This window comes from Trachypithecus francoisi, unplaced genomic scaffold (assembly GCF_009764315.1).
Source record: "Trachypithecus francoisi isolate TF-2019V2 unplaced genomic scaffold, Tfra_2.0 Lachesis_group10, whole genome shotgun sequence".
NCBI lineage: Eukaryota > Metazoa > Chordata > Mammalia > Primates > Cercopithecidae > Trachypithecus > Trachypithecus francoisi.
In genome coordinates this window covers 52,863,176-52,883,072 of record NW_022681455.1, presented here as the reverse complement: position 1 = coordinate 52,883,072, position 19,897 = coordinate 52,863,176, and the positions used below count along the sequence as shown (strand labels likewise).

At 41.9% G+C, this 19,897-nt stretch overlaps 1 pseudogene; it reads left to right on the top strand.

Moving 5' to 3' along the window:
• The first annotated feature begins 558 nt into the window (after positions 1-558).
• Positions 559-19,897, top strand: part of LOC117088538 — a 34,834-nt pseudogene continuing 15,495 nt past the window's right edge.

Sequence of the window (19,897 nt, the reverse complement as noted above, 5' to 3'; positions counted from 1 at the left end):
TTGGGGGCCAGCAAAACGCCCTGCATGTTATAGATGAAGAAAGATTATTTACAATTGATGAATCCCGGTGATGGATACTTTCAGATTTGTTATATTATGGGTGATTTGAGTGGCATAAAGAGGAAAGCACATGCAAATAGGGTTCCCGGATTTGGCAGATAAAATACGGGACACCCACCTAAATGTGAATTTCAGATAAACAAAAAAGAATATTTCAGTATAATCAGGTTTCATACCACTTTTGGAAATAGCTATAACTAAAAAATTATTGATTGTTTGCCTGAAATTCACATTGACATGGATGTCCTATATTTTATTTGTCAACCCAGAAAGAAAAGGGTGGCATCAGCTTGTCCTTCACAGATATCCCCCGCAGCTATGCTCACAATAGAGGTTTTTCAGTTGCCATAGTCTTTGCATCCAACTCATGAAAACAAGTGTCTTAAAAAGCCAGTTTCTGCTGACTTGCAAAAAGAGCAAAATCTAGGTGGAATGTATTGTTTAAACTTAATTGCCAACCTTGAAAAGGAACATATTAACCAGTTTCTTCTGATAAGCAGATCACTTACTCACGTCTTAGAATCCAGTAGGTGGCCCCTTGGCCATGAAATGTGTGGGAGTTGCTTTTCCATAACTTGACCCTTCTTTCAGTGGGAGGGAACTATTGAAAGGAACAACAAGCTTATAAATACATTAGGACCTGGAATTCAGTTGTCGAGCCACGACAGTGACAGCGTTTAACAAAGTAAGTACTGATCTTATAAATCTCTCTACATTGCCTCACACTCTCCTCTCTAGCCTCCTAGAAAAATATGCTAGTATGTGTCCTTAGCACAAGAAAAAGTCTGTTTTTACTCATATCGTGCCATCTTGGTGTGTTTGGGTGACAGTTCAAGAATTGTTTATTTCTATTCTGTTGGATGCATCTTTAGAGCAATGTAAAAATGAAGAATTTAGAAAACCAGGGCCTCAGCATTGAATGGTATGGGAAACAATGACATGAGGAGAAAAAAAGAAATGGTAGCATTTTAAACAACCTAAGAATAATCAGTACTGGAAGAAGTGGCAATGTATGCAAAAATGTCTTTCTCTGTATAAGTAATCAACACACAATTGTAAATTGTGACACTGTAATACTATATTGGCTGTGAAAATTTAAAACTAAGGTTTATTATAATTGGAGTAAATTAGTTTGAATGCCAGGGGAACTAGATTCTAGTTGAGCCTTTGCCACTAATTAGCTCCATGACAAGTCATATTCTGTCCCTGGAGTTCTACCGACTCCTGGCCAATCTAGAGGATAGCTAAGAAAGAGGCTCTGACTGTTGCTGCCCTTTGAATGGTGTAATTCTTTGTATGGAGATCAGACCTGCCCACTCTAGGATATTTCTAGGTACCCTGCCCTCTACCTATCTGATTTGTAGCCCCCTCTCCCTCCCTGCAGATGTGACAACCCAAAATATCTCTAAACCTTGCTCAATGTCCTCTGGAGCAGAGGAGCAAAATCCCCCTGGTTGAGAACCATGGGACTACATGACCTCATGGGGCTAAGCAAGGCCATGTTACTGATGTGCCCCACTGCTTGGACGTTCACTGAAAACTTCCTGTTAATCCACGTGGACTGATTAGTGAATATCATTAACCTCTGTACAGGAGCTAAAAAGGAAAGAGAGAGAGACAGAAACAGAGAGTCATCATAGGACAGATTTCATGTAAGTCTAGATTCATATAAAATCTTATTCCTACTAGAGTTCTATGGACAAAAGATAGAGAACTAGAGAAATGGATACAAGATAGATAATAGATGATGAAGAGACAGATTACAGAGAGATAGATACGTAGAACAACTGATAGATGAAATAACACATACATGGATGGATAGACAGAGATTATGAATAGATACATATACATAGATGGTTGATAGGTAAAATAATTGATGGATAGATAGATCAAAGAAAAAGGATCCATGGGCTACTCAATGTGTCCAGAGACTCACCCATCTTCCAAGCACTGGGACCAGAGCAAACACCCATTGCTGAGTTCCTACTATGAATTTTTTGTACATTATCTCATTTAACTTTCTCAACAACCCTCAAAAGTAGAAATAACTACCTCTATTCTAAGAATTAAAGAGATTAAACAACCTACAGCTTTTATGAACCTCACAATAGGAGGAGTCCTGGTTTATCTCATTCTCTCTTCTCTCTGATAAGAAACAGTGTCATTGGGACCAACTCAGAGATGTAACTCTTTTAATTAACTCCTGGAATTATGAGAGCTTACATTCCGTTAAAAACAAGCCCATTTTTAATTGATGTAAATACAATTATACTAGTCTTCAACTCACTCTGGATTTTAGGTTGTCAAAGTAGAGAAAGGCACACTTTTATTAATTTTTTCTTCCAAGCAAGCCCCTGAAAAGTTGCTCACAGGAGGAACTCAGGAATTAGACGTTCCTGTCTCGCCCTCTCCTTCCAACATCTAGTTGGCTAATATACTGTGAATAGGAAAATATAAAACAACTTCTCAGAGAGGAGCTGAGAGCCGGGTTACGGGGTGGAGTGGAAAAGCTCTGGACCTGCAATCAGAAGTTCAGGCTGACCCAACACTCACCAAGTGTGCAGCATGGGACAGGTGCTTTAGCTCTCTGAGACTCAGTGTGCCCATCTTTAATTCAGATAATAGGAGCCTTTTCCCAGGGTTGTTGCAGAAGGTAGACACACTCCCTAGATATTGACCATGAATGAGCAGCATGTGTGTGTGACCCGTGGCAAATCCTTGAGCTCTCTGGTTCTCATTTTCTGTTGACCCAACAAAGCTCAACGGTAACCTTTGTCCCAGTCTTAACCTGACCCTTGGAAACCTCATATTGAGAAGGTGAGATGTTAGTTATCAGAGGAGAATTGTGATAAAATATTATGTAAGATAAAAATTTATTTCATGTTGAAACATGATCCTCAATCAATGACTAAGGGAGCTTAGTGTGGGGATTAGAGTTACGACACTGTGAACTAATCCATAACAATTAAACAACCACACCCCACACTTTCGTGTGAACTTCACTCTCCCTTTCTTTCTGCTGAATAATACTATTTCCATTTCCCAAGTTAGGAAAGTACAATGTCAAAATATCTAGGTACAAAACAGGTGAATTGATTCAGTATGATTTCAAAGAATTCTTTACTTTTCAAAGGCTAAACCATTGACTCCCACTTTTTAAAATGTAGACATTTAAAAGATTTTGATTTCTATTTATGCAGCCAACTAACATATGAAAAAAAGCTCATGATCACTGGTCATTAGAGAAATACAAATCAAGATCACAATGAGATACCATCTCACGCTAGTCAGAATGGCGATCCTTAAAAAGTCAGGAAACAACAGATGCTGGAGAGGATGTGGAGAAATAGGAATGCTTATACACTGTTGGTAGGAGTGTAAATTAGTTCAACCATTGTGGAAGACAGTGTGGTGCTTCCTCAAGGAGCTAGAACTAGAAATACCATTCGACCCAGCAATCCCATTACTGGGTATATACTCAAAGGATTATAAATCATTCTACTATAAAGACTCACGCACATTTATGTTTCTTGCGGCACTGTTCACAATAGCAAAGACTTGGAACCAACCTAAATGCCCATCAATGATAGAATGGATAAAGAAAATGTGGCACATATACACCATGGAATACTATGCAGCCATAAAAAAGGATGAGTTCATATCCTTTGCAGGGACATGGATGATGCTGGAAACCATCATTCTCAGTAAACTAACACAAGAACAGAAAACAAAACACTGCATGTTCCCACTCATAAGTGGGAGTTGAACAAGGAGAATACATGGACACAGGGAGGGGAACATCACACACCGGGACCTATAGTGGGGTGGGGGTGTTGAGGAGGGATACCATTAGGAGAAATACCTAATGTAGATGACTGGTTGATAGGTGCAGCAAACCAGCATGGCACATGCATACCTATGTAACAAACCTGCATATTCTGCACATGTACCCCAGCATTTAAAGTATATAAAAAAGATTTTGATGTCTAAATTTAAGTCATACATACATTTTTAGAAGTACATTAGTTGAGGGCAGGTGCAGTGGCTCATGCCTGTAATTCCAGCACTTTGGAAGGTTGAGGTAAGCGGATCACCTGAGGTTGGGCATTTGAGACCAGCCTGGCCAACATGCTGAAACCCTGTCTCTACTAAAAATACAAAATTGGGGGCAGAGCAAGATGGCCGAATAGGAACAGCTCCAGTCTCCAGCTTCCAGCGTGAGCGACACAGAAGACAGGTGATTTCTGCATTTTCAACTGAGGTATTGGGTTCATCTCACTAGGGAGTGCTGGACAATCAGTGCTGGTCAGCTGCTGCAGCCCGATCAGCGAGAGCTGAAGCAGGGCGAGGCATCACCTCACCTGGGAAGCACAAGGGGGAAGGGAATCCCTTTTCCTAGCCGGGGAACTGAGACACACAACACCTGGAAAATCAGGTAACTCCCACCCCAATACTGCGCTTAACCAAGGGTCTCAGCAAACCGGCACACCAGGAGTTTATATCCCACACCTGGCCAGGAGAGTCCCACGCTCATGGAGCCTCCCTCATTGCTAGCACAGCTGTCTGCGATCTAACAGCAAGGCAGCAGCGAGGCTGGGGGAGGGGCGCCCACCATTGCTGAGGCTTAAGTAGGCAAACAAAGCCACTGGGAAGCTTGAACTGGGTGGAGCTCACAGCAGCTCAAGGAGGCCTGCCTGTCTCTGTAGACTCCACCTCTGGGGACAGGGCACAGCTAAACAACAACAACAACAACAAAAGCAGCAGACACCTCTGCAGATGCAAACGACTCTGTCTGACAGCTTTGAAGAGAGCAGTGGATCTCCCAACACGGAGGATGAGATCTGAGAATGGACAGACTGCCTGATCAAGTGGGTCCCTGACCCCTGAGTAGCCTAACTGGGAGACATCCCCCCCAGGGGCAGACCGACACCCCACACCTCACATGGTGGAGTACAGCCCTGAGAGGAAGCTTCCAAAGCAAGAATCAGACAGGTACACTCACTGTTCAGCAATATTCTATCTTCTGCAACCTCTGCTGCTGACACCCAGGCAAACAGGGTCTGGAGTGGACCTCAAGCAATCTCCAACAGACCTACAGCTGAGGGTCCTGACTGTTAGAAGGAAAACTAACAAACAGGAAGGACACCCACACCAAAACCCCATCAGAACGTCACCATCATCAAAGACCAGAGGCAGATAAAATCACAAAGATGGGGGAAAAGCAGGGCAGAAAAGCTGGAAATTCAAAAAATAAGAGTGCATCTCCCCCTCCAAAGGAACGCAGCTCATTGCCAGCAATGGATCAAAGTTGGATGGAGAATGACTTTGACGAGATGAGAGAAGAAGGCTTCAGTCCATCAAACTTCTCAGAGCTAAAGGAGGAATTATGTACCCAGCGCAAAGAAACTAAAAATCTTGAAAAAAGAGTGGGAGAATTGATAACTAGAATAATTAATGCAGAGAAGGCCATAAACGAAATGACAGAGATGAAAACCATGACACGAGAAATGCGTGACAAATGCACAAGCTTCAATAACCAACTCGATCAACTGGAAGAAAGAGTATCAGCGATTGAGGATCAAATGAATGAAATGAAGCGAGAAGAGAAATCTAAAGAAAAAAGAAGAAAAAGAAATGAACAAAGCCTGCAAGAAGTATGGGATTATGTAAAAAGACCAAATCTACGTCTGATTGGGGTGCCTGAAAGTGAGGGGGAGAATGGAACCAAGTTGGAAAATACTCTTCAGGATATCATCCAGGAGAACTTCCCCAACCTAGTAGGGCAGGCCAACATTCAAATTCAGGAAATACAGAGAACGCCACAAAGATACTCCTCGAGAAGAGCAACTCCAAGACATGTAATTGCCAGATTCACTGAAGTTGAAATGAAGGAAAAAATCTTAAGGGCAGCCAGAGAGAAAGGTCGGGTTACCCACAAAGGGAAACCCATCAGACTAACAGCAGACCTCTCGGCAGAAACTCTACAAGCCAGAAGAGAGTGGGGGCCAATATTCAACATTCTTAAAGAAAAGAATTTTCAACCCAGAATTTCATATCCAGTCAAACTAAGTTTAATAAGTGAAGGAGAAATAAAATCCTTTACAGATAAGCAAATGCTGAGAGATTTTGTCACCACCAGGCCTACCCTACAAGAGATCCTGAAGGAAGCACTAAACATGGAAAGGAACAACCGGTACCAGCCATTGCAAAAACATGCCAAAATGTAAAGACCATCGAGGCTAGGAAGAAACTGCATCAACTAACGAGCAAAATAACCAGTTAATATCATAATGGCAGGATCAAGTTCACACATAACAATATTAACCTTAAATGTAATGGACTAAATGGTCCAATTAAAAGACACAGACTGGCAAACTGGATAGAGTCAAGACCCATCAGTCTGCTGTATTCAGGAGACCCATCTCACATGCAGAGACATACATAGGCTCAAAATAAAGGGATGGAGGAAGATCTACCAAGCAAATGGAGAACAAAAAAAGCAGGGGTTGCAATCCTAGTCTCTGATAAAACAGACTTTAAACCATCAAAGATCAAAAGAGACAAAGAAGGCCATTACATAATGGTAAAGGATCAATTCAACAGAAGAGCTAACTCTCCTAAATATATATGCACCCAATACAGGAGCACCCAGATTCATAAGCAAGTCCTTAGAGACCTACAAAGAGACTTAGACTCCCATACAATAATAATGGGAGACTTCAACACTCCACTGTCATATTAGACAGATCAACGAGACAAAGTTACCAAGGATATCCAGGAATTGAACTCATCTCTGCACCAAGCGGACCTAATAGACATCTATAGAACTCTCCACCCCAAATCAACAGAATATACATTCTTCTCAGCACCACATCGCACTTATTCCAAAATTGACCACATAATTGGAAGCAAAGCACTCCTCAGCAAATGTAAAAGAACAGAAATTATAACAAACTGTCTCTCAGACCACAGTGCAATCAAACTAGAACTCAGGACTAAGAAACTCAATCAAAATTGCTCAACTACATGGAACTGAATAACCTGCTCCTGAATGACTACTGGGTACATAATGAAATGAAGGCAGAAATAAGATGTTCTTTGAAATCAATGAGAACAAAGATACAACATACCAGAATCTCTGGGACACATTAAAGCAGTGTGTAGAGGGAAATTTATAGCACTAAATGCCCACAAGAGAAAGCTGGAAAGATCTAAAATTGACACTCTAACATCACAATTAAAAGAACTAGAGAAGCAAGAGCAAGCACATTCAAAAGCTAGCAGAAGGCAAGAAATAACTAAGATCAGAGCAGAACTGAAGGAGATAGAGACACAAAAACCCTCCAAAAAATCAATGAATCCAGGAGTTGGTTTTTTGAAAAGATCAGCAAAATTGATAGACCGCTAGCAAGACTAATAAAGAAGAAAAGAGAGAAGAATCAAATAGATGCAATAAAAAATGATAAAGGGGATATCACCACCGACCCCACAGAAATACAAACTACCATCAGAGAATACTATAAACACTTCTATGCAAATCAACTAGAAAATCTAGAAGAAATGGATAATTTCCTGGACACTTACACTCTCCCAAGACTAACCAGGAAGAAGTGAATCCCTGAATAGACCAATAGCAGGCTCTGAAATTGAGGCAATAATTAATAGCCTACCACCAAAAAAAGTCCAGGACCAGATGGATTCACAGCTGAATTCTACCAGAGGTACAAGGAGGAGCTGGTAACATTCCTTCTGAAACTATTCCAATCAATAGAAAAGAGGGAATCCTCCCTAACTCATTTTATGAGGTCAACATCATCCTGATACCAAAGCCTGGCAGAGACACAACAAAAAAAGAGAATTTTAGACCAATATTCCTGATGAACATCGATGCAAAAATCCTCAGTAAAATACTGGCAAACCAGATCCAGCAGCACATTAAAAGCTTATCCACCATGATCAAGTGGGCTTCATCCCTGGGATGCAAGGCTGGTTCAACATCCGCAAATCAATAAATGTAATCCAGCAAATAAACAGAACCAAAGACAAAAACCACATGATTATCTCAATAGATGCAGAAAAGGCCTTTGACAAAATTCAACAGCCCTTCATGCTAAAAACGCTCAATAAATTCGGTATTGGTGGAACGTATCTCAAAATCATAAGAGCTATTTATGACAAACCCACAGCCAATATCATACTGAATGGGCAAAAACTGGAAAAATTCCCTTTGAAAACTGGTACAAGATAGGGATGCCCCTCTCACCACTCCTATTCAACGTAGTGTTGGAAGTTCTGGCTAGGGCAATCAGGCAAGAGAAAGAAATAAAGAGTATTCAGTTAGGAAAAGAAGAAGTCAAATTGTCCCTGTTTGCAGATGACATGATTGTATATTTAGAAAACCCCATGTCTCAGCCCAAAATCTCCTTAAGCTGATAAGAAACTTCAGCAAAGTCTCAGGATACAAATTAATGTGCAAAAATCATAAGCATTCTTAATACACCAGAAAAACACAGAGCCAAATCATGAATGAACTTCCATTCACAATTGCTTCAAAGAGAATAAAATACCTAGGAATCCAAATTACAAGGGATGTAAAGGACCTCTTCAAGGAGAACTACAAACCACTGCTCAGTGAAATAAAAGAGGACACAAACAAATGGAAGAACATACCATGCTCATGGGTAGGAAGACTCAATATCGTGAAAATGGCTATACTGCCCAAGGTAATTTATAGATTCAGTGCCATCCCCATCAAGCCACCAATGAGTTTCTTCAGAGAATTGGAAAAAACTGCTTTAAAGTTCATATGGAACCAAAAAAGAGCCCACATTGCCAAGACAATCCTAAGTCAAAAGAACAAAGCTGGAGGCATTACGCTACCTCACTTCAAACTATACTACAAGGCTACAGTAACCAAAACAGCATGGTACTGGTACCAAAATAGAGATATAGACCAATGGAACAGAACACAGTCCTCAGAAATAATACCACACATCTACAGCCATCTGATCTTTGAGAAACCTGACAAAAACAAGAAATGGGGAAAGGATTCCCTATTTAATAAATGGTGCTGAGAAAATTGGCTAACCATAAACAGAAAGCTGAAACTGGATCCTTTCCTTAGTCCTTATACGAAAATTAATTCAAGATGGATTAGAGACTTAAATGTTAGACCTAATACCATAAAAACCCTAGAAGAAAACCTAGGTAATACCATTCAGGACATAGGCATGGGCAAGGACTTCATGTCTAAAACACCAAAAGCAATGGCAACAAAAGCCAAAATTGACAAATGGGATCTAATGAAACTAAAGAGCTTCTGCACAGCAAAAGAAACTACCATCAGAGTGAACAGGCAACCTACAGAATGGGAGAAAATTTTTGCAATCTACTCATCTGACAAAGGGCTAATATCCAGAACCTACAAAGAACTCAAACAAATTTACAAGAAAAAAACGAACAACCCCATCAAAAAGTGGGCAAAGGATATGAACAGACATTCTCAAGGAAGACATTCATACAGCCAACAGACACATGAAAAAATGCTCATCATCACTGGCCATCAGAGAAATGCAAATCAAAACCACAATGAGATACCATCTCACCCAGTTAGAATGGCAATCATTAAAAAGTCAGGAAACAACAGGTGCTGGAGAGGATGTGGAGAAATAGGAACAATTTTACACTGTTGGTGGGATTGTAAACTAGTTCAACCATTATGGAAAACAGTACGGCGATTCCTCAAGGATCTAGAACTAGAAGTACCATGTGACACAGCCAATCCATTACTGGGTATATACCCAAAGGATTATAAATCATGCTGCTATAAAGACACATGCACACGTATGTTTTTTGCAGCACCATTCACAATAGCAAAGACCTTGGAATCAACCCAAATGTCCATCAGTGACAGACTGGAACTAGCCGGGCGAGGTGGCGGGCGCCTGTAGTCCCAGCTACTTGGGAGGCTGAGGCAGGAGAATGGCGGAAACCCAGGAGGCGGAGCTTGCAGTGAGCTGAGATCTGGCCACTGCACTCCTCCGGGCGGCGACAGGCGAGACTCCGCCTCAAAAAAAAAAAAAAAACAAAAAGAAATGTGGCACACATACACCATGGAATATATGCAGCCATAAAAAGGATGAGTTTGTGTCCTTTGTAGGGACAATGATGCAGCTGGAAACCATCATTCTCAGCAAACTATCGCAGAACAGAAAGCCAAACACTGCATGTTCTCACTCATAGGTGGGAACTGAACAATGAGATCACTTGGACTCAGGAAGGGGAACATCACACACTGGGACCTATCATGGGGAGGGGGGAGGAGGGAGGAGGGATTGCATTGGGAGTTATACCTGATGTAAATGACGAGTTGATGGTTGCTGACGAGTTGATGGGTGCAGCACACCAACATGGCACAAGTATACATATGTAACAAACCTGCACGTTATGCACATGTACCCTAGAACTTAAAGTATAATAAAAATAATAATAAATACAAAATCAGCTGGGTGTGGTGGCATGTGCTGGTAGTCCAAGCTACTTGGGAGGCTGAGGCAGGAGAATGGCGGAAACCCAGGAGGCGGAGCTTGCAGTGAGCTGAGATCTGGCCACTGCACTCCTCCGGGCGGCGACAGGCGAGACTCCGCCTCAAAAAAAAAAAAAAAACAAAAAGAAATGTGGCACACATACACCATGGAATATATGCAGCCATAAAAAGGATGAGTTTGTGTCCTTTGTAGGGACAATGATGCAGCTGGAAACCATCATTCTCAGCAAACTATCGCAGAACAGAAAGCCAAACACTGCATGTTCTCACTCATAGGTGGGAACTGAACAATGAGATCACTTGGACTCAGGAAGGGGAACATCACACACTGGGACCTATCATGGGGAGGGGGAGGAGGGAGGAGGGATTGCATTGGGAGTTATACCTGATGTAATGACGAGTTGATGGTTGCTGACGAGTTGATGGGTGCAGCACACCAACATGGCACAAGTATACATATGTAACAAACCTGCACGTTATGCACATGTACCCTAGAACTTAAAGTATAATAAAAATAATAATAAATACAAAATCAGCTGGGTGTGGTGGCATGTGCTGGTAGTCCAAGCTACTTGGGAGGCTGAGGGAGGAGAATCACTTGAAACTGGGAGGCTGAGGTTGCATGAGCTGAGATCACGCCATTGTACTCTAGCCTGGGAAAAAACAGTGAAACTCCGTCTCAAAAAAAAAAAAGAAAAGAAAGAAAGAAAGAAATACATTAGTTGTTAAAGGCAAGTATATTTTTCTTCTAAACTCAACAACCACAAAACATTGCAAGAAGAATCTTAATGTTTAATATCAGAGCTAGGGGTTTGGAGAGAAAATGCAACTGTTCCTAAGTCCTGGCACTGGAACTCCTGCTTTCAATGAGTCCTGTATCTTTCCATTCACATTCATGATACAATTAGTTGCATCTGTCCCTGCAGCCACTGGTTTTCATTTTCTGATTCTGTGCTGTGTTCCACCTCCCAAACAGCCTGGGATAGAGCAAGGGCTATCAAACTTCACTGATGAGCCCAGTCAATTTATATCTAACCATTTACAATGACCAAGTCAGCGTGCACACATGCAAACATCCATACACACAACATACAAATAACTGAAACTAACAACTCATGAAACATTACTTACCCTTCCACATGTCAGGCTCACTGATATTTTCTATTATATTCTTTTCTATTTTATTTTTTAAAGTAATGCAGTTTCACAATCTGCTTAAAGATTACCATGCATATTTGAGAAACACTAACATAGAAAATAAGATGCAGTTTTTGGTTTTTAATAGCAGTGAGTCTGCATCCCAGATCCATCATTTACTCTGGGCAAGTTACTTTAAAAACCTCAGTATCCTCAAATGTAAAATGAGAATAACAACAGCATTCACCTTAGGTGATTTTTGTAAGATAAAATGAAGAGAAGTTTAGAAGAATGATCAGTGTGTGACTGACATTGAACAAATGCTAGCTCCTTCCATATCCTACAAAGTTAATGCAGCAAATCTCTTCTTCCAGGTTATAAAACAAAATGCCCCCCACAGAGTTAGAATATAGAATTCCAAAAGAAGCAAGGGATTAGCATTCGTTGTCTGTTGAAATAATTTGGATATTCTAGCTACAGTTAAACAAGTCTGAGGGCTAATTTCTGGTTTTGATCAAATGCAGTCTCACAGCCAAAGACCTGAAGAGTGACTTAGCTCCCTGCCGGTCCTCCGTCAGTGACATCCTCTGATTTCATGGCCAGTTCATGAATTCCCAAGGCCTTCACCCAGCTGGCTTCTAGGCGTGCCTTCATTTTAGTCCTTGGTGCAGATATTCATGTCTATCACCAACCGGAGTGTGACTGTGAACATTGTATTTCTCTGATGTTCCATTTCATTAACTAAAAAATGGAGATAACAACCATTTCATGGTACTATAAGGAGGGTTAAAGATATAAAATATTAAAAGGGACTAGTATTGAGGAAGGATCATTAGGAAGTTTTCAATAAATATTAGTCCTTTAATTCCTCCTCTTCCCATTAACTCCTATACATGTATTATTACCACATACTCTCACCTCTTAGGCTGCCAAGAAAAGTCACAGTTAGCCAATGAAGACTTGAGACTGGTTTGCTGGAATCTGAGGGTGGCCACTGTTGGGTAATAATCTGAACCAAAAAAACATTCCAGGAACTCCTCCAACCAAGTCATGAAGAAGGCAGGTTCTTCTTCAGTATTATGGGTGGTTTTCAACCAAAAGTACATTTTTTTATTCTATGGCTTCAATTATTCATTCATTCATTCAGGCTTAGAGAAACCTCCAGGAGACTGCTATCATGGCAGAGAAACCCAAGCTCCACTACTTCAATGCACGGGGCAGAATGGAGTCCACCCGGTGGCTCCTGGCTGCAGCTGGAGTAGAGGTAGGTTCTGAGTTATGTCATCTTAAGTTGGATTTAAAATTGTATTATCACATACTTTTCCCACAGAAACTATGCAATGATTACTTACTGAAGCATTGTGCCTTAAATAAAAATGGACTGTAATTAAGAAAAAGATGAACAGATTTGACCTAACAATTGTTAAAATTTCTTCTCATCTAAGAGCATACATATTAAAATACAATTAAGAAATTAATCACAAAGTGTAGAGCTTAAGTGGATTAGAATTTAAACAAACTGTAAAAAATAATTTATGGCATTCATACAACAATTAGAAACATGAATATTGACTGAATATTTGATGACATGAAAGAATTATTGTTAATATTTAATGTGTGATAATGTACTATGGCTGTCTTTAGAATCGTTTATGTGTTTTAGGAAAATGCGTTGAAGTATTTAAGGATGCCGGGTGCGGTGGCTCAAGCCTGTAATCCCAGCACTTTGGGAGGCCGAGACGGGCGGATCACGAGGTCAGGAGACCGAGACCATCCTGGCTAACACGGTGAAACCCCGTCTCTACTAAAAAACACAAAAAACTAGCCGGGCGTGGTGGCGGGCGCCTGTAGTCCCAGCCACTGGCGAGGCTGAGGCAGGAGAATGGCGTAAACCCGGGAGGCGGAGCTTGCAGTGAGCTGAGATCCGGCCACTGACTCCAGCCTGGGCGACAGAGCAAGACTCCGTCTCAAAAAAAAAAAAAAAAGTATTTAAGGATTAATCATATGGATCTAGGATTTCCTTGGAATTATTACAAGAGGAGAAGTAGGTGGGCATATATATATATGTGTATATATATATATAATATCACATTGGTTTTGGTTGATATCACATTGGTTTTAGTTGATAATTATTTATTCTAGGTGAGAAGTATAAGCAGAATTATTATGCTTTTCTGTTTATTTTTATTCTTGTTCATAATTTCCACAATAAAACAATAAAAATAATATTAAAAGAAGGTTGTAGTTAGAGGTAAAACGCAAAACGTAAACTACAAATGAGAGGCGGAAGGAAGTGGATTGTAGCAAACTACCTATTAAAGATTGACTACATTCACAGCAATTATTTGGTCCAGGTTCTGTACTAGGTCATGGAGATAGACAGTGAAGATGACAGACATAGACCCTGCCCTGGGGCGGCCTACATCTCTATGAGGATGCAGACAAGTAAACACGTGGTTAAAATGAGGGGTGGAGGCTTCTAGAACTCCCAAGCATTCCCCAGTGTTACCAGGCCATCTTCCTGGATGTTTGAGCAGGAAACGCTGGGAGGTGTCTGTGGGACTCCGCTGAGTGCTGCCCTCTAGAGGTGTCACTGAGAAAAACACTTCCAAGTCCAGACCAGAGTTCTTCAGCGACTGCCTGAGGGTTTTCCTGGGAAGTGAGTCACGGACAAACTCAGGAGATCTTGTCCCTCGGGTGTCAGCAGAAAAGGAGGGTTTCAGGTGAGGTGGCGTCCTGTGAAGGGAACTTCTAGCGCTTCACAGCGCCTCACAGCCTCACAGCGCCATGTGGACCTGAACCTCGGGACGGCACTTTGTCCATTGCTTCACGAAGGCTCGGGACTTTAGCCTCACCTTTCTCAATTCTATGAAGAAATAAGCACACAAGAAATCCAAACACTATCATTCCAGGTTGTTTCCTTTGTACAAATGAACACCCTGTTTCACTGTCACCCAGACATCAGCTCTGCAGCTCTGGGATGTGTTCAGAGCCCGGGTAGAAAGAGTTCAGCAGGAGGGAGGGAGGGGCAAGGCTGAGAGGAACCCAGGCTCCCTGGTCTCCATCCCGCCTGACTGCAGACCTTGCTCAGGCTTCTGGGGTCTCAGTGCCCTAAAGCTGATGATCACAACCCAGTCCTCAGCCTCACAAGCACATCCCACTTGCCAACCCCACGGCACCTCGGCCACCCTCCTGCCTGGACCACCCACCGTTCCTTAGGTTTGTCCTGAACTGGACGCTTTGTTAATTGTTGGCACACACCCCCATGACCTCTAGATCCTGGTCCTGTGTGATCATAGATCCACAACAAACTCTTTTCCATGGAGCAAGCTAGAAACCCTCAAATTCCTGACATTTCACCATAAAGAGCTCCCTAAAGTATAATTAGCTACTGCAAATGCCACTACTGTTTATTACTTGATGTATGTGGGTCAGGGTGTTCATAAGTAGAACGTGGGCTGTGGAAGGCTCTTGACCACACTAGAGGTTGCTGTTGAGTCTATGGAACCCCATGGACTTTGATTGAAGATGAACATGATGAAAATGATCCATCAGAAAACATTCTGGTACCATGTGCAGGAAGACAGGAGACCAATTGCCCAACTAGAGAATACTGTAGTGTTTCAGGGATGGATATCTTTTAAAAGGAGAGTGATTGTGGGATGCAGAGGAAGATTTTGTAAAATGCATTATATAGTAAGTTGTAGACATCAGTGCAGTTCACCTGTAAATGCTTCAGCTTGCAGATTATAACATAGTGCCAGTCAGGAGTGAGAGTCAATGCTGTGAGAAAGATGATGAACTCAGGTTCACCCAGGTTTACTACAGATCCCAGGGAGACAGAGCAGGGAATGAGGAGAGCAGACAAGGAGAAATGAGGACTCTGAAATAGTCTCCTTCTAGGAGATGAGTGTTGTCATGAAGGTGGAGTCGCTGTCCAAGGGAGATTGGAGAGGGAGGGAGCAGAATGTAGAGCCATGTCCTGAATGTGAGGGCTCCACACTGTAGGACCTGGGGCAGACAGAACATGTGGTGGCGGGTGCTATGCCCCTGGCCCATGTGGAAGAAGCAAGCTGGGTGGGTGGTGTGGATGCCACAGCTGATGTGGAATGAGAAGAGAAAATGGGAACCTGAGCTCCAACTGAGGAGTGAGTAGAGTCACACTTCTTACTCTCTCATTCATTCAGATAATGTGGGGAAAGCTCTGGATTTCTGCACCCATGCAGTAAGGCAACAGAGGTGGGGAAAGTCAGGGTGGAGAGGCTCTGAAAGAAGCAGGGGTCCCAGCCTGGGTGGGCATGTGTTCCTGATCTGATTCCTCCAATTCTCCAGGTCTTAAAGAGCCATGGACAAGACTACCTTGTTGGCAACAAGCTGAGCCGGGCTGACATTCACCTGGTGGAACTTCTCTACTACGTGGAAGAGCTTGACTCCAGCCTTATCTCCAGCTTCCCTCTGCTGAAGGTGACCCATTTCACAGCCCTCAGAGAGGCAGCCCCACATCTCCCATCTTGGGATCTTGTATCTGGGTCCTGTACTGACCATGTTTTGATGCCAGCCTTCTCTAGGCCTTCAGTGCCCCAGGGTCTCCAAAATCAGCTTCCAGCCTCCAATGTTGAGGAATGAAAACACTTTTGTTATGGAAAGGAAATTTGTGGTGCATGCTACCCCACAAAGAGTATTTTGCCTTTTATCATGGGAAGGACCCAGGGCTCAGCATCCTCCCCATCCCTCTATTTCAATGTGGTTTCTGTTCCTGAATTCTCTGTGACGTCCTTTATCCCATATGTGCCCTTGTCTTCCCACATTCAGTCAGTCTGAGCAGGGCCCTTTCCATCTGGTTTTCTCTCTGGGCTCCGGCTCCTGCTGTCAGACATTGTGTTCCTCTCTGCACAGCTCTCCAGCACTCTGCCCCCCACACTGTATCTCTCACTGAGAAAAGGTGGTCCCACGGTTTGTCTTTAATATTTTCTATAACATTTTCCTTTCCAATTCATTTCCCCATATTTTTACTTCTGCTTAGAGACTGATCTGTGTTGATATCTCACAGCACATTGATTTTTCTTGTCTTATACAAGAGTCACTAATCTATAGGATTAATATGTAAGGAGAAAGGGATGACTGAGCTGCTTAAAATCTGAACGATATCTTTGGGGAAAATACAAGTGAGCTACATGTCCTTCCTCTTATCTTCATATCTCACTGGTGTCTGTTTCTGCCTCCATGCTGGTGCTGATGGAGGGGACTCGCTTGGTCTTTGGCAGGAGAGTCCAGATTCCCTGGGCAGTATAAATGGTGATGGCAGGCCTTGGCTTCACTCTGAGGCTGTGCTTTGTGAATTACAGGCCCTGAAAACAAGAATCAGCAACCTGCCCACGGTGAAGAAGTTTCTGCAACCTGGCAGCCCCAGGAAGCCTCCCATGGATGTGAAATGTTTAGAAGTAAGGAAGATTTTCAGGTTGTAATAAAGCAGCCATGGAGGCCAAGGACATGCAAGACCAATATTCCAAAGTTTGCAACAATGAAGTGCTTTACCTATGTGTGGACTGTGCCTCTTGTAAAGCTAATAAACTCTTTCCAATTACATGCTAATTAAATAATAAATAACTCTTATTTGTCGACTTAGTTAAAATTGATTTGTTTTCATTAGGATCTGATATGAATTCAGATTTCCAGTCTCCTCCTAACCTACCACTTCCTTGGAATTAAAAATTTGGTAAAAAGAAGAAACTATAGATTATGTGGTTTGTTTGACTTTGCCAAGAATTGTCTTATACATTTGTCATATCATCTATTAAAATGTCAATGTAGAAATGTGCTCCTGACATTTTCAGGTATGCACAGAAGAGTTACCATTCTGGGTAATGACATAAAGACATTTTCTTCTTTTCCTGGACAGTCATTTTATTTCTGATAAAAGCGTTCTTTCTTATGCATTTGCAAAATAATGATTCTGTTTGCTGCAGATTCCTCAGTTTTCTAGGAGATGACGAAATACTGAAGAGCAAACATACCCACCCTCTGCTCTCAGGCCACCCTATTGTCCCTTACAGGCGTGTGCTCCTGGCTCATCCTCACTCTGCTCCTTAAGGTTCTGTGGGGACCCAGGCATAAGCTTTCTCCTAGTTCTCTCAGTGCCACTCAGGCCTGGGTTGCCAAGATACAGATGGTATGTGTGAATTACATACAAATAAGTATATGCAAAATCATTTTTCCCTGGTGTGTCATTAGTTAAGAAGTTAAGAAAGACAGAATGCTTAGATTAGGAGTGCTTTCTAGCTCCACCCACATACTGGGCTTATGATGTGAATCTCTCTCAGGACACCTGGACTTTTGCAATTTGAGCTCTCCTCCTGTTAGAGTGAGCTTCCCCACAGTCGGCAGAGGTGGGTGAGAGAGAAGACAGACACACAGACTTCCTACCTGCAGCTGCGCTTTGCTCTAGTCTCTGCTCCATTTAAGGGCCAGAGTGGTTGTTCTAAAATGCAAATAGGAAAATAAAACCACAGAATTCTTCAGTGAGACCTGACTGCACATAGAATGCATCCTCACACCCATCCTCACTCCTTGATCTCCAGTTCAATCAACCCTCTGAGCATGGTGGGGCCTCTTGCCTTCCTGCCTGGATGCATCTGCTAGCCCTGCCTGGCAAGCTTCTTCAGGGCCTCTCTAGATATTCCAGGATGAGCTCATCTCAAGTTCCTTAACTTCATCTGCAAAGAGGCTTTTTCCAAATAAGGTCACATTTATAGGACCCAAGGATTTGGACATGGACCTCTCTTTCTTGGGAGTCAACATAACTTAATCCACTACCTGGTATAGATGAAGAAATGTTGCTGGAAATTGATGAATCCAGGTCATGGGTACCTTCAAGCTTGTTATATTATTCCCTCTACTTTTGTATTTGCTAGAATTTTTCCAAGTAAATTTTAAAACTATCTTATTTTAGGAGTTCCTACAATGTCCAGGTTTTGTCCCAGACAATAAGGACTGGACTCAAATAAGAAGGCTCTGCTCTCAGGAGCTCAAGGTCTAAGGGGAAATCTGATGTTGAATACAGCTTGTCAAATTAATGTAGGGAAAGACACAATAGAGAAAATACAGTAGGAGCTGAAAGTAGAGTATTCCAGTCAGAACAAATACCATGTGCAAAGGCCCAGAGGCCAGGAAGGGTGATTTGAGCAATGCAGAGAGGAAAGAACATAAAAATAGGGTGGCCAGATTTGGCGGATAAGATACAGAACAGCAAAATAAATGTGAATTTTAGATAAGCAATCAATACTTTTTTAGTACAAACACGTTTCCTACAGTTTTTGGAACATATTTATACTAAAAATGACTGATCCTTTGCCTGGAACTCACATTTATCTGGGTGCCCTGTATTTTATGTGGCAACCCAGTAAGAGAAGCCTTCCAGAGGGCCATCAGCGTGCTCTTCAGAGACATCCCCTCCCAGCTATGCTCCCAGCAGAGATTTCTCATCTGCCTTAGTCCTTACATTCAAGTCACTAAAAGTGATCGTCTTCAAAAGCCAGTTTCTACTGACCTACTGTACGGAGAGCAAAACCCGCTGAAATTTTTGGTTAGATTTTTATTGCCAACCTTGAAAAGGAACATATTAACCAGTTACCTTGTGATAAGAGGATGACTTGCCATTTTTCTCAGAATCTAGTAGGCAGTCCTGCGGCCCTGAAATGTGTGGGAGTGGCGGTTTTTAACTTGACTCTATTCCTTTCAGTGGGAGGGAGCTATTGAAATGAACATGTAGTTTATAAACCACATTAGGACCTCAGAGTAAGTTGTTGAGCCACAAGGGTGACAGCCTTTAACAAAGTAAATACTGATCTTAGACATCTCCCTATATTACACATGTTCTCCCATCTAGCTCACTAAAAAATACTTTAAAATGTGTCCTTGGCACAAGAAAAATCTGTTTTATACTCATATTAATGCTTTCTCTGTATGCTTGGATGACAGTTTAAAAATTCTACATTCACCTGATTTTGGATACATTGTTTCAACTTAAATAATAAACAGACACCCTTTCAAATAAAAGATATTTATTTCAGAATTAAGCGTTGTAATGGGTATATGTTTATCATAGTAAACTATGCATGTATTCAGAGAAGTTAAGAAAGACAAATGTTTTTAAGG